Below are 13,692 nucleotides of genomic sequence, written 5' to 3'. Positions count from 1 at the left end.
CAAAAGAATACTCTGATTTGGGTCTTTTGGATAGAATAATCTAGATTGGTATTCTCTTTCTTGCTTTTTCCATCTTTCTTTTTTCTGACCAAAAACTGATTACACCTTCTGTAGCATCATATTTCTTTACTTAGCTATTAGGTTTTCTCCAATATTCTATTCACTTTTATTAAATGAGACAACAAAATTGCCTTGAAACCAATTCGATTGCTTAAAATGAATATCTAAGAGGAGAGCTTACTTGGATTTTAATCCGTTTTATATTACGCTGACTCTAATGCCAACATTTAATAACTCTTAAATGCCCAACATATGTAGGCAGTTTTAATGTTCTAAGTTACACATCATGTCCAGTTTGCGAAAGTGGAAAACGGCAACAATTTCAGCCTAGTTTGGAGCTCAGTCACATCAAGAAACAGTGTATACATCATAAGAGATGTAATAAATGCCTTTAAAACAAATCTGCCACGATGGCGCAATTTCAGTGCCACCTGGTTCTTATGCAAGGCTTCCTGCTGTTCTCGTGCAGGGAAAGTCAAAGCAGAGCATGAGGAGGTCAGACAGAGGTAAGTCTAAATAAAGTCTCTAACTGGGCCGCTTTACAAGGCTTAGTTAAAGATATTGATTCAGTTGTAAAAAGCAACATTCTGCTTAGTGAAGAGAAAGTTGCAGTTTACAACTTGTATGTTCATAGCATCTCTTGGCATGTGTTTCCGTTATGTGCCATAATTGCATTAGACTTATGACCTTTCAGAGGAGTGGGAAGGAGCAAGAAAATCCTTGGAACATCTTAATTCGATCCCTTTCAAAGGGGAGAGGCCGATTTTGGGAGAGGAGGAGGCTGTGCACATGACATATTACAAGCAGAGCGGTGCCAGCTATTGCAGTGCCCTGTTTTTTATTTTCACTTCATATTCTTCAATGAAAGGTTCTTTTGTTGTCTACTGGCTGATTGACTTTAATAAGAAACATTCTATTGTACCAAATGTTGGTTTTGCACAAATGAACTTTGTGCTTCCCTTACTTATTTTCAAATTAGATTCAAAAAAAGGCACAGAGCAGTAGAGGCGGGCCTGGCTGTTTGGGATCACAATAAACATGACATGCACATGCACCTAAGCAGTTCTAAGTCATTCATATGCTCATACACAAAGCTGTAATCCCTTATCCTTTACACCCCAAAGTGCGTTATGGTCTAGAAAGAGAATTCAAAAAGCGTGACTTTGACAGAGAAGGAGGAAAAACAATATTTAGAGGAGGAAAGGACCGACGTGGAGAGATGAGAGAACAGGATAGTGAACTGACTATGCAACAGCATTCAACTTGATTCTCTCACGGCATTTAACATGGTTCAGTTATAAGGCTGCAAGAGTGTTTGCGAGTGAGTGTGTGTGTATGTGGTATCGACAAACTCAGCCCTTGATCTGTGAAGAGGAGGTGATGGTGTCTTAAGAGTTGGCTGTGTACAAATTGTGTAGATTTAGCCACTGGAAACAATCCTGTAGTGTGTGTGTGTGTGTGTGTGTGGATGGAGCCACTGAAAGCAATTCCTCAGAATAACCGGTGAGTTGGACTACCTGCTGGCATGAGCTAAGCTGTAGATCGATAACAAGTGTGCGTTTGTGTCCGTATATGTTAGAGTGTTTGTCGTATGTTTATTTGTGTGTGTAGGTAGGTACGTGTGGGTGTGCGTGTGCGTACGTGTGTGTTGAGGCATCATACAGTTACTGAACCATTTGCTATATTTGGCTCCCTCAATGCAACATCAGATTTTATGAAAGCAATCCATCTGAATCGGCACAATAAATTCCCATCAGCCGACAATTGCTTAAGTGAATCTAACAAGTGTTTCTAAAATCTTTATAAAATTACATCTGAGCTCGAACAGATTAGATGTTAGAAACAACATTTAGGTCAATAATACAGTTTAGACAACACGTCGGATCAATACGCACACATAAACACACAGCTGTGAGCACATTCACACGCGTATACAGATTCAGTTGCCATGGCGTCCGTATGCTTTTTGCATGTTCCTGTCACCCTGCCGACGAGAGTGTCATGTGCTGAAGGGCATGGTGACCCAAGCAGCCAGCAGCTTTTCCTCAAGGGTGACATGTCCATTACATTCTAACAACAGAGACAGCCAGCGTCCGGGCCTAGTTCAACCTGAGACAGGCACTGACACTTTCTCTGGCACTCATCTCCATACTACCACAGTTGCTGTATCACCAAGAATCATGTTTTCCTTTTTTTCAAAAAAAGATTTCAGGACATGTTTGAATTTCCACAGCATAATTTCAGCAGGTGTCACGGTGCAATATTCATGAAACAACCTTCAACCTATTGGCCTTTACTTTGTGCTGGCTTCTGCAAAGGAGAGCTGCAGGCAAATAAAATGCACAGTCATGTGATAATATAGAATATATCACAAGGTATTATTAGGCTGTGATCGAATAAGACAGATGAGTGAGTGCTGCTCGGGCAGCCAAGCTGCAGTTTGCCAAATAACCAAACGCGCCGGCTCTGGTCCATCTCAGATCTGATGGTCGCTTGATCTAATCATTGCATCTGGCAGCGTGGATGCATTTGTAGCAGTGGAGGAAAAAAGTTGGATGAGAATTCTTAATAGATTTTTGAGTGTACATTTTTTATAATTATGGTAGTTTAAAATTAAAATGTAAAAGAGTGGCAGAACACACTGGGGGAAAAAAAGTATGCATTGACGTATTTTTCACTCAATGTTGATGTTTATGGGTTTTTTTGCTGACAGAAATACTGAAGCTGGTGGAGGTAGGCTAACCACAGACCACAGGTACAGACACACTACGGCTCCACAAACAGTGCAGCTCAATGGTAACACAAACAGCATGGGTTCATAAGGCACATGGCACGCTACATAATTAGCATTGCTACTCATGTATATGATCACAGTTAGCCAACAAAAACCCCACAAACATAATGATAACAAAATGGAAAGCCCAGTCAAATCAAGTTCAGATTGTCGCTGAAGATGCAGACAGCTCGTGTATTTTAAACAAAAGGACATGATTGATGATTGAACAATGGTAATTATTAATCCCAGAGTCCTGGTGAGTTTATAGCAAGATAAATTTGTAGCTTCAACATCCAAAATGTGCCTGTCATCAGTAATCATTAATAGCGCTGGATTTGTACATGCACTACTGTAAAAAATATTTTTTAATTAGCGTGTCTTACTTCAGTGAGATGCTGTGACATTATTACAGCACTACATAAGATAAACTACCAGAATGAGAAGCCGATTATAATATCTCTAACTTTACCCCCCTGTTAGGTTGTTAGCATTCCGGCGAGCACGTCTCAGTGCAAAAAGAAAAAAAAAAATGTTGATATGTCTGGCTGACACTAAACATAATCACTCCCGGAAAACAAGGACGGAGAGTTTTGAAGCCCTTTTTGATGTAGGCAGCAGCTTGGAGTCAGTAATGAGGATGTTGATTTTGTTCTGATTATAGAATTGCTGGTCTGTTTGTTGATATAGCTCAGCTGTGGCCCTCCCTCCCGCTGAGCTACATGGACACCAACTGCCAACATGTGAATTAAAGTTACTTACCATCCAATTAGTCATACTACTCACACTTGGAGCAGAAAATGTTCAGCACAACAAGAGATCAAATCCAGACCTCTAGACTAAGCCATTAGTTACTTATGAGATAGGTTCAGCTTGAGGTATCCTAATAAAAGCAACAGTAATATGCAATCAAATCACTGCTGCGACTAACAATTGTTCATATTTTTCATAGAGTAGAATGAATAAGCTGACGTGTAATTAACTGTAATCAAATATATAGTACAGATATAGATATCCGAGGTACTGTATGATCAAAAAGGCTCCAAAATCTAACCTGATTTAAACTTGGCCAACTTCCTGTTCAGGGGTAGCTTCTCAGGCATGTCCTGACTGATTCCAGAGTAAGCACTATTTTTAGATCGCTCCCTAGAAGTCCTGTTCTGACCATTCATACTGTGCACTCACCACAGGCCATAAACTCGTGCAGAGTGCAAAAATCAACTGCTGTTTCAAACTGACCCGAATTTCAATTAGAGGATCACTGCTGGTAATGACAGCTGGGTCTCGGACTACGACTGAGGAGTTTTCAACAGTTTTTAGTGAAGAGTCGACACTTTCCAAGAGAGCAAATGATGTACAGCACGAGAATGGGAAAAGACTCATCATTCTTTTTTAACATTCACTGGGTGTGCGCTGTGATTGTCCCACTGGTTGAGGAATGTCAGCACTGATTTCAACTGTAACGTCCTATGGTCTCTGAAGGAGAATATTCAGCAGGATGATTTGAACTGTGGCCAGCATGTCATCTCATGCTGGCTTCGAGCGACACAAAACAAACCAAAAAAAAGCCCCAATCAATTTTAAGGGTTGCCATTTTAACACTGGAGAAAATCCTGTGCTTATCACAGAGGAAAAAGTGTGAAAAAGAGGTGTAGGAGGGTATGATCTTGAACGTAAAAGTGGCCAAAATTAAATCAGGTAAACAAATAAATTGGATTGTTATTAAAAAAGTAAGTTTTACACATTTCTTTAACACTTTTTTACTACTTGTTACAGTACTTTTACATTACTCATAGCATGTCCTGAAATAATAGGTTAGCAATATATACTGCACAGACAGACGCACATCCCTTTCCTAACGAAGACACGCACATAAGATCTTTGCGTTGAGCATTGTGACAATTATGTTGAGTATTTGCACAAAGTGGACAGCAAAGTTGAAAGCCAGTCCAAAGAGCACTTCACAGCTGTTGATGTGTGAAGAAATGAAGGCTACAATGCTATACACCTGTTGTTTTCAGCTAGCTTTGTGTTAGCATGCTGTCTTCTTAGATCAGGGGCGGGCAATTCCAGGCCTCGAGGGCCGGTGTCCTGCAGGTTTTAGATCTCACCTTGGGTCACCACACCTGAATCACATGATTAGTTCGTTACCAGGCCTCTGGAGAAGTGCAGGACATTTTGAGGAGCTAATTTAGCCATTTAAATCAGCTGTGTTGGTTCAAGGACACATCTAAAACCTGCAGGGGACACCGGCCCTCGAGGCCTGGAGTTGCCCACCCCTGTCTTAGATGCTTGCAATAAGAGGGTGGAGTGTTAGCAGTGAGTAGTTGTTTCTTGCCTGGGTGCAGTTTGGACTTTACAGTCATATTCTTGTTATTTTATGCAAAGAAAACAAAAGTAATGTCCATGTAAGTATTCCTCAAAAGTTATAGACCGCTTTCCCATTTTGCTTGTTTAGCTTTTTCACTTCACCCATCATGCAGACAATCTAAAATCTATGTAACGCAAGTAACCACATAGTTTTGTTTGCTTAGTAACTGTAATGTCATTACTGAATTTAGTTTAGTATTGGGTGACATGAATGCACTGCAAAAAAAATGTACATATTTATAGATACATATATATTTATCTAAAGTCACGCACACTGACAAATTTAAAATATCACCCATATCCTCATTCCATTAACAATCTACAAACTCAAAGGATGCAAACACCATCTCCAGTCTCTCATACACTGTGAATTTCAAGATGCACTTAAAAAGCAGCAGAAACAACTCATACACCCTCAAACCCTCTTAGTAAAAATGCTAAAATCTGAGCACTCCCATTATACATAATTTAGGGGAATCTATATTCATAGAAGTGCGGGGCGTGTTGTGCTCAATGGGGTAAAACGCCCCTGTGTGGCTAATGGAATGGCCTGAGTTGCGTGATTGAGTGAAATGTGCTGGAAAGATTGGGAGGAATTTTAGTGCAGATAAATAAAGAGGAGATTCTGCTTTTTACTGGTCGTCAGCATTAATGCAGCATCTCCCCAGGTGATCAACACATTCAAATGGAGAGACGGAGCAATGGAGAGAGGAAGTGATGGGGGAGACAAAGACAGGAAGAGGGCGAGAGGCACGGAGGAAACGAAAGAGAGAGAGAGAGAGTGAGCGAGTGAGAGGATACTTTAAGAAATAGCCTGCCTCAACCCTACTCCACATGCACAAGGGCCATAGTATAGCATCTCATATATCATCATAATGTTACCACTGGAAGGTTCAAAGGAAGCTAAAAAAGGGAGCGGAAAAAAAAATCTTCACAAATTCAAAGTCAAAATAACCAAGGGACATTATGAAGCTTCTACAGTAGATGACTTGAGAAGGCCAGACTTGTCACGTGCATTTTTCTCCTTTCTTTCTCTTCTGAGCTTCCATAATTTTACGACAAATGTGAGCGGGCAGCCCTTTCTTTTCACCTCCCACTCTCCACATCCATTACCTTTGGAGAGATGCAAAGTGAACATTTCAATTGGATTGCAATGGCCAGTTAGCGCTGCTTTGATCCCCACTCTGCTCTTTGAGGGCTCCATTGTTCCTGATTTGCTGGCTTGATTTGCCTGCCTGTGGATAATGGCCAAGGAACCACAGTCTGGCCTTCTCCCATCATCCCATTTATCCTTATCATCAGTCTGAAGCTCAAAACATATATAATATTGTGTGATATATCCTTATGGCTTGCAGTTCTTCATTCTCTGCCTTATATTGTAAGGAGTATATATAGGTTCTGTCATATAAAGTATACGTCAGTCTGTAGTATAGCACCGACTTAGACATATAGGTGTTAATTCCCCAGATATCCCGCACTGGTGCCTAACTAGCTGGTTGGCAACAGAAACAAGCATCAGATACACCTTTGTTGCAGCTTGCGCTCAAACACAGACACTAAAAATTGGTACAGAGGTGACTTGAAGTGTCTTTTAGACTTTCCAGCAGCACCTTTGAGAGTAAAGCAGGATAATATGCATATCACCTGAAAGCTCCTCAGATTTGTTTTAAATACAAGCCATCTATTTAACACTGCATGGTCTCTCGTAGTGAGGTCAAGCATGCACTTTGACATCAAAAAGCCTCTTTTATTTTGTCAATGAAAGAGCTTCATTTTATCCTTCATGATCAAAGCTACAGGGGCTTTTTCTATAATGCACTGAGCGAAAATTGGCCTTTCACAAGCGTTGAGGGTGCATACTTGGTTATTTTACATGGATATAGGTAAATGTTACAAGCTACAGAGTCTTTGTCATTGCTTTAATCTCTTGTTTACTAGTTGGTTGTATATTTTTAATATACTGTATACCTGTGATTTTGATAGTTTTCTCATACTATTAAAAATATTAAACTAGGTTTTTTTTGTATTTCCTTAGTAATCGCAGTATAAAACTGCAACGGAGCAACATTCCTCTTGCAGTTGAAAATTCTCTTGCAGTTGCAAGTATGCATCAAGTATCCCAGTAGATTTGTCCCGAAGGTGGTCATTGACTAGCTTCACTCTCATTTACACATTTGATTGTCTGGCTGAGACTTTAAAACAGCAATTGCCGGGGCCTCGCCTCTCTCTGGCTCTCCCGCGCCCCACCTTAAGATAACTTTACCACAGCGCGTGTAAAGAGAGAATGCAGAGAGCATTTGCTCAAGTGTCTGGTCTCCTCCCAGATACAAATGAACAATTTGTTTTCCATTTCTTTCCAAACCTTCATCTCAGCCTTTCTGCTTTGAAGTAGGGAGTGGGAAGGGAGGAGAAGGGTGGGAAAGGGGGGCTACAGATTGTACGATACTGTGTTTGTCTTCAAAGAGTCCGGGCTTGCTTACAAATGCACTAGCAAGTACAACACCTTCAAGGTGAAATTGATAAATCTGGTGGTAAGCTCTTTCATGGCAATAATAAGCAGAATTTGTAGAAAGGGTGCATGGATTTTTTTAGATGCAAATGTTGTCAAACACCAGCAGGCGAAAACTAAATTGAACTGTGCCAAGTAGATAAGAATATATTGAAAAAGCACAGAGGTATATAATTACATTCATGAACAATATCCACCTGAGTCTGGCACAGCTTAATCAGGGCTGATATAGTGTTTTATACTTTCTGTACTCAAACCATCCACTGTTCGCCCTTTGATCATTGCTAAAGTTGGCCTTCTTCAGTGAATTTCACATTTCGGAAATATCCACGTTTTCCCTTTACATATCAAACACACGATCTTATTGTAGTCATTCAGACGGAAACTTTCTAGAGGCAAAGACTGCACACAAACAAACAAGCCATGAGGGGGGAAAAGGAAAGACAAAGAGAAAAGGGAGGAAACTCATCAGTTGTCCATCTGGCAGATGACATCCTTTGTACCCCCTCTGTCATTTCTTTCTCATCTGCTAAGATGGACAGAATCTCCTCTCTCTCGCTCTCTGGGATGACTGCTTCACTGAAGTCCCTGGAGACACCTTTTTCCCTCTGTCTCTCGCTTCTCTTCTCTCGCGCTCTTCCTCTCAGTGGCTGCTATTTTCCCGAAACTTTATGAATTAGTTACAACCCTTTTTTCCTTCCTCACCTCTTCTCTTACTTTTTTCATCTCGAGCTGGACGCGAATTCAACACCTGCCTCGAGACCGACCGTCCGTCTCTGTGTCCATCTGTCTGTCTACCTCTCTCCCCGCCCTCCCTCTTTTTCTCAATTCCTGTTTGGGCCAAAAGCTCCTTGGAAAAAAAAATACAAGAAGAAATTGAAAAAACTATATATATAGCTATTTTCAAGAAAAAAAAGTTAGTGTTCTCGCATTCATAAATGAAAGGCAGCTGTAGATCGAATGGCCTCACAACTTCCTGCTGTCTGCACCCCCCTCTTTCCTTCTACTCCCTCTAAGATTGGGCAGACACAGGGGGTGGTGGTGGTGTGTGTGTCCATGTCTCTGTGTGTATTTGTGTGTCCAACTCCTTTGTGACCGCTTTCCTGAACCCGAACCCTCCCTGCACAGAGGGAAATGGCGGACTGTGGCAACGACAGGGCAGTTTTACAGTGCACCGGGCTGAATGTTAAACTTATATTTAATGTATGACATTTCACACAAATCATCCGGCCACAGACATGACCCTGGGGTATTCCGCAGATTGCTTTTTCAGTGCCTCAGCAACTGTGGAATTATTCGTCCCAGAGAGAGAGAGAGAGGGAGAGAGGAGGGGAAAAAAAGCCTTTGAGTTTGGCGAAATGATCGCCCTCTCACTGCTCTGGCCATCCCAGACTGGAAGCTCTCGCTCTCTCTCTTTTCTCTGTGATATCATGATCGCAGGGCCGTGCCAAATTGAAAACATCTTGGCAGTCTGGAGGCTGTATGAAATAACCATATATTATGTGTAGTATAACACCCGATTGGATAGCAAAACAATTATGCTGTTTTGCAGTCTCAAAAGACTCCTTGTGCCCTTCTAAACCCTCAACTGCCTTCATTTCTATGTAAGAAATCTTCAGAGGGGAGTATGAAAATTATCTCAGATTTGTAAATTGGAGTTGGATTTTAACCCCATACCCCCTCCCAGAATCTCGTGTGATATGAATAAGTCTACAACAGTGGTATGTACATACCCCAGCACGGCCATCTGTACGGATTAAGAAAAATGCTGTAAATATCTTGCATTCAATTCCTCTCCGTGGGGCGTTTCTCTTTTTTTTTTTTTTTGGCGTAGACACGGCATGGAAATAGGGGAAACAACAATAAGAGTTCATGAATACACAGTGAGGAGGGCCTTTACATCTCTAAAACACTGCAGTGCTGAAAATAAACACAGGGCTGCCTTTTTGTGCCGCTATGGCAAGCTTTTCAAATTGCAGAAAACCACCCAGAGAAAATTCAACACTTTCTTGCTTTCTTGTTAGCTCAGCCTTGCAAAACAATGTATTTTTTTCCAGCGGATTCTACAGCTGGGTCATCCATTTTATCTGAGGGGACATTTTTCAGCATTTAGTTTTAGATGTGAGAGGTGCACTGTCCACTATATCAGTGTCAATCCAGGTTTGTTTTCTTTTTTTTTTCAAGGTTAGATGGTGGCTGTGGAGTTACAGTGAAGAGCATTAGGGCGTAGCTACCTGTCACACTCAACATAGTGCCAGATGCATGGCTGCAAACACAGGAGACTCATTATGAAAATGTATTAATAGACGAATTCAGACGCCCAGACCCTGTAAAACTGGGGTTTAGTGGCCCTTTATGCTTACATTCAAACCTAAAGCAGTGTGTAAACAACTCAGATAAGGATTTGTCCACATCATTTTCACTTTGTACAGCTAAGATCATCACCAGTGTAAAGACTACAGAAAGATAAAAGGAACAGGCTCTGCTCTCCGTGCACTCATTCTAAACTGCACACAAGCGCTTGAACATTAACAGTCAGACCCCAAAAAATGTTTAGAAGCAGCTACGCTCAGCTATATTAGCCCTTTGTGCCTTCAAGCTTAGATTTAGTGTATAAATATATTATTCGAGTGTGTGCTTGCATGTGTGCTACACACACTACTTATGATAAACAACTGAGATAAGAGGATTTGAAATTTTGTATTGTGTCTAATTATGAAGGATCATTTGATACAGCTAATAACGTCAGCATTGTAAACATGACAGAAAGATAAAAAAAGAATATCATAGGCTGTGTTAAGTCCCCCTGCACCACACACACACACATACACATACACAAATACTGTAAGTCAGAACCACAGTCAACAGCATAATTATCAGTTTCCCCACAGGGCGTTAGGAAACCTGTTCCTAATTGGAACCCAGTTGGGACTTTACATGGATTAAAATACATGAGGCTTCTGCAACAGGGAAACACAAACACAATCGTGCATACACACAAATATAAAAACACAGCAGCCAGATGAGTTGGCAACGTTTCCCCAAATTTTTATTTACGCTAAGTCTGGCATGATCCCCATTGTCTCGCTACACACGGGTCGAGCGCAACAACACGAGTCTCCAAAGCACAATTACGCCACTATTTTCCCCCTGTTTTGTATTCTGTTTTTCTTTATTTTTGTTCCATTTCCCTGACTTAAGCTGTTGTCTAATGGACAGCATCGTGACAGAAAGGAGTTTGGTATCAGATTGAAGCCGGTTGCCCTTTTTGCCAATTTGCGAGCAGCCTCCTCTGTACTTGTAAGATGGCCAATTAGCTGACCGTCTGACAGAGGCTCTCTGACTGTGGCTATTAAAACACACACGTAGGTGCACACACACACACGCATGCAGAGAAATCGCGCACACACATACGAACACATGTGCACACGTATGCGCACACATGCAGTGCAGCGCTGCCTCTGACTGTCCATCTCTATCTGCTTCTTTTTTTTTTTTTCGAGAAGCGTGCCTAGACCTCACCTCTCACCTTCTACTCACAATTAGGCAGACACACACTCATGTGCACACACACATGCCCCTTCATTTTCCTTGCCAAAAGACACTATGCTCCTTGACCTCTTTCAATCCCCTTCCTCCTCCACCAGTTCTCCTTCCAAGCTCTTCTTCTTCTTTACCTCCTCCCAAACATATACTTCTCCATCCTCTCCCCTTTCGCTCCATTTAATTGTCCACTTCTGTAACTCCCACCTTTTTTTTTCCTCTTCGTCTTTTCCTCCTCCTCATTCATTTTCTCCTCTCTTCGTCCTCTCCTATCATCTTCATCCACAAACTACCATCTCTGCCCGAACCCATTTGTCTGACTCCTTTCATCTTCTCCTGCAGCTTCTAACTTAAACCAATCTTTACAACATGCTTTTTGGAATTTTAGTCTCTCTTACATTTTCTCTTTTTTCAAGAGGACTGTACTGTTTTGAAAGCACTAGTTGTTTTGTTTTGTTTAGGAGTATTTGCTTAGTTTATAGAGAGAAAAAAGGCTGTCCATATTCTTAAGTTAAGTTATGACTTTTTGTCTTTGTTGTTATGAGTCACTAAATTATCATGTTCCACAAACTACCATTCACATATTTTGGAACAGCCTTCCTCAGCTATCAGGTAAATCTGTGATTTGTTTCAAATGACGGCTGAAAACATAGTTTTATAGGTCAGATTCACCTTAAAATTTCCCCCTTTATTTTGGGCCACAGTTTACATCTATTTGCATGGATGCAAGTGTGTATGCTGGAATTAATGCGTAACCCTGTGGTTGATTATGGGTCTGTGTAACAGAACATCAAACTTTATAAATCTGTGTTTTTGAAAAGTGCTTTACAAATAACAGTGTTATTATTATCATTCTATAAGGGCATCCATGTGGAATTAAATGCATAGATAATATAACACAATGCAAAAATGCGCAAAGACATTTGACCATAATGTCTTATCCTAGCACACACATGTTGGGGACTAGCTTTATAACCACTATGCAGTTTTATTATAGCAATAACAGCATCCTGTGAAGAAAAGGCTTAATGAAGCAGCATATTTCTGAAACCTGATAAGCTAGCCTATATAGACTCACAACCCAAACACACATAAACCCTGGGGACCTTTCCCTGGAATCTCAACCTTTATACACCCCAAGCCCGAGCCATCCCCCCTCCCTCCTACTTGTCTTTGTTGTCCATCAGAGTGGTTTGTTTCAAGTCTCAGCTTCAGTCCCATCACCCCTCTCCCTCCACGGTCAAGTTCAAGGATCCCCCTAGAAACACAGAGGGTGGTGGCGGAGGGGGGTCGGCGGACGAGGTCAGCAGTTCCCTGGGACTATAAATGCTGAAGGTACGGACACCTGCAGGCATACCCGTGTACATGTAAGCGTGGACATGCGGACACTCTCACTCACATTCACCACAGGAAAAGATGTGTGTATGCATACACGTGTACATATAATTGTAGATAGACAGACACACACACACACAAAATGAATGATTCTGCTGCTTTACAGGAGGATGCGTTTTGTCCCACTAAAATAAAAAAAGAGAAAAATAAATAAAACATACTGACACGCTCATCCTTATGCACCTGCTACCTCAAGGTCTGTTGACTGCAGTCAAAATGGTGGACACAATAACACTGGGCTTAGCTTTGATTCCTAATATGGAGGAAACAATTCTATTTTTTTCCTCCCTGTGATGGTACTGACACTGCGAGATAAAATTCAAGCTTCCTCTCTCGCTGTCTCCCTCCCTCTCTCTCTGACTCGCACACCCACACACAGACATACACATATACCACGCCCATTGCCTATTTCTCATTTTTTATATGTTAGGACATTACTCTGTATGTGTGTGTCTGTGTGTGTATGCGTATATATATCAGCTTCAATAGAAACACTGGGAGAGGAGGTTAAAAAACACAACTCCTTTCCTGAAAACAGGAACGCAATGAAATGTTATCGCACTAAATTTGACACGTTTAATCACTTTTTTAATTTGAGCACACGCCGGATCGACATAACTTCCTGCTGCAACTCCTTTTCAAATCCTTAATGCTAATACCTTGGACTAATATTTATTGCTAATTTATATGAGTCTCTCTCTCTTAGAATAATACCAACAAAAAATAAACTTTAGTTCTGCTCCGATAAGATTTATTTGCATTGGAAATGCAATCTGCATGCCTATCTGCAATTATTTCTAATTAATTTAATCTAATTCTTAGGAGACTATTTCAGTCCCAGAATTAACACAAAAGAACTTCCTGCCTCAGTTCTCCCACCAAAGATAATTATAAAAGTTAAGAGGGTTTGCTAATTTAAAAATGCTATCTGCATGACATCAAATGTACATCTTTGATCTCACTCTGTCCCTGATGGTTAAATGCCTTTAATTATATTCCAGAAAAATTAACTTTCTCTGAATAATTAACAGTGAATCTTCTT

At 40.9% G+C, this 13,692-nt stretch overlaps 1 long non-coding RNA gene across 2 annotated transcripts in view; it reads left to right on the top strand.

The window, feature by feature from the left end:
- LOC113028910 (uncharacterized) overlaps nt 1–13,692 on the top strand; it is a 29,513-nt gene that overhangs the window by 4,216 nt on the left and 11,605 nt on the right. The gene's annotated exons all lie outside the window — the stretch shown is intronic.

This window comes from Astatotilapia calliptera, chromosome 9 (assembly GCF_964374335.1).
Source record: "Astatotilapia calliptera chromosome 9, fAstCal68.1, whole genome shotgun sequence".
In the NCBI taxonomy this organism is placed as follows: domain Eukaryota; kingdom Metazoa; phylum Chordata; class Actinopteri; order Cichliformes; family Cichlidae; genus Astatotilapia; species Astatotilapia calliptera.
This window is presented reverse-complemented; position numbering and strand designations above follow the sequence as displayed.